Source organism: Octopus bimaculoides, chromosome 23 (assembly GCF_046866305.1).
Source record: "Octopus bimaculoides isolate indiv1 chromosome 23, ASM4686630v1, whole genome shotgun sequence".
Lineage (NCBI taxonomy): Eukaryota > Metazoa > Mollusca > Cephalopoda > Octopoda > Octopodidae > Octopus > Octopus bimaculoides.
The window spans coordinates 37,661,460-37,663,959 of NC_142950.1; the positions used below are offsets into that span (position 1 = coordinate 37,661,460).

At 39.7% G+C, this 2,500-nt stretch overlaps 1 protein-coding gene across 8 annotated transcripts in view; it reads left to right on the forward strand.

Annotated features, from left to right (window-relative positions):
* LOC106869017 (uncharacterized) overlaps positions 1–2,500 on the forward strand; it is a 133,433-nt gene that overhangs the window by 67,347 nt on the left and 63,586 nt on the right. For all 8 annotated transcript variants that reach the window (XM_089340531.1, XM_089340532.1, XM_089340530.1 and 5 more), the window contains one exon: positions 1,749–1,850. The gene's annotated coding sequence lies outside the window, so the exon portion shown is untranslated. The remainder of the gene's footprint in view (positions 1–1,748; positions 1,851–2,500) is intronic.

Here is a 2,500-nt window from a genome sequence, read left to right on the forward strand (position 1 = left end):
TGTCTTGTTGAAAGAAACTCCCAGTTTTTCTCTACAGGGCCTTATCTCCACTTTCTGTTTTGTGAAATTCTTCAAGTAATAACCATTCCCTGAAGAACTTCTGACTGTTCAGTATCCCTTTGACTTTCCCCATCTTCCTTCCTTTTCAAAGCTGTCTTCAGTCTCGGGTTCGATCACTAAGCATTATTCTAAAGTCCGTAATCACCAATGTTTGGTGATACATTCTTCACCTGGGAAAAGACTGCGTTCACAGCCATCTGTCTGTCCTGGTTTCTGATGAGAATGAAGTTCGTCTGCCTTTTGTTTGTTCACCTGCTTGGCAGGTAATCGGGTGATTACTTGGTTTCTTGAAGCTAGTGTCATAAATGTGTGTGTGTGTGTGTTAGATATACACTGAGCAGGTAAATTAATAAAATGATGTTTCAACAAGCAATTAAGTAATCTTGGCATTTAATTTGTGGAAACCTGTGTATGTTTGATAAAGCATAAAACACTATTTACACTTTCTGTATTAATATGGTTTATATAGAAATATATTTTTGAGATATCATCATCATCAGTTTTCTTAGCCATTCTTGCATGGGTTGACTGGGTCTTCTCCAAAACAGCATCTAACCATTTATTGTGTTCTTCTGTCGTTTCCTTTGCAAGCTTCTCCATCTCAGCTTTCACTACTTCCATCCGTGTCTTCCTTGTTCTACCTCTTCCTCTGTTTCCTTCTTCTTGTATCCCCCTGCCAATACAGTCTGATTCCTAATAATGTCTACTTTATCTCTCAATTTCTCTCTTACCACACCATTCACATACACAAACATTACACAACCAGTGCAGCCTCCAACCTTCATTCCTCTCTCACTTTCACTAATCCCCTTCATTTCTCTCCAACCTTCACAATGCTTGCATGGCTGAATGGGGTCCTCTCCAGTATTCACAGTTACCAATTATTGTCCAACACACACAACGATATATTCTCATCCAAAATGGAGACGAGTACCAAATGTTACATGAAACCAATGGTAGCCTTCGCAACCAACAAAGAATATCCACCAATGCAGTGTTGAGCACTCATTCTTACTGCTCAATAACATGTGTGTTTGTGTATATATGTATGTATGTATGTATGTATGTATGTGCGTGTATATATATACACACACACACGGGAAAACCGATTGTATGTTTATTGGATTTCTGAATTACCTGTTTCTTTCCCCCCACTACCCTCCACATCCTCATTCTCTTTTTCTACCTGACTGGGTACATCACCATCGAATATATTCTCCCCCCACCCCCTTTCTACCTGTATTCTTCATTTTCTCTTCTCGTTTCTTCCATGATTCTCTGCCTGCCATCCATTCTTATCATATCTACCTTTGCCTTCTGCACCCATTCATCACCTTCGTTTATATCTAAGGAATGTGTGTGTGTGTGTTTGTAGTTACACACACACACACACATATCTGCACGCACATAGACACACACACACACACACACACACACACACACACACACACACACACACACACACACACACACACACACACACACACACACACACACACACACACACACACACACACACACACACACACACACACACACACACACACACACACACACACACACACACACACACACATATATATATATAAAACGCTTGTATTAACATGTACACACACACACACACACACACACACACACACACACACACATATATATATATGTAGATGAGTTTTTCCTCCTTTTTGCAGGTTTCGGTAACCCTCCTTCTTGTATCAAGGATGTCAACAAGTCCATGCAAGCAGTTTGTCAATGTTGGTCACATGATCTGAGTTATATATAACAATGAGAAGGTAAGCACAGTCTATTTCTTCTTCTCCCTTCCTCAACCTAATCCTGTATGTTGTTCTCTTTTTATTTATATATATTTTGGTGTCTTTTACATTGTTTTTTTTTTATTTTCTTCCAATTATCGCTGCTGCTGATAAAGCAATTTATGTTTAATTCTCGATAATACTATGACCAATAATCGAAGTTTTTTTAATGTTTGACCACAGACTCATTAACAATGAGCCATGATATGTAGAATTGTAACGGGGGGGGGGGAGTTGGGACGTTTCTGTGGGCTGTCCATCTTCAAAGAACAATAAAGAGACTTAGACTGAGAGAGAGAGAGTGAGAGAGTGAAAATAAAAAATGAAAGTAGGCTGTTGTGTATTGTAGCGTTTATAGACCCCAGTGTGACTTAAATGTACAAGAGGCTCTTGTTTCTCACCTCATTGTTTCAGGTTCAGTCCCACTATGTGGTACCTTGGGGAAGTCTCTTCTGCTATGACCTGTGGCAAATCAAAGCCTTGTGAGGGGGTTTGGTTGATGGAAACTGAGAGAAGCCCATTATATGGGTGTGTGTATGCTTGTCTCCATGTGAGTTGTAAACAAAAGTCCCTGTCACACTAGCAGTGTCATTCTTTTCCAGTATTCTGTGAAAACACATCTGACCATG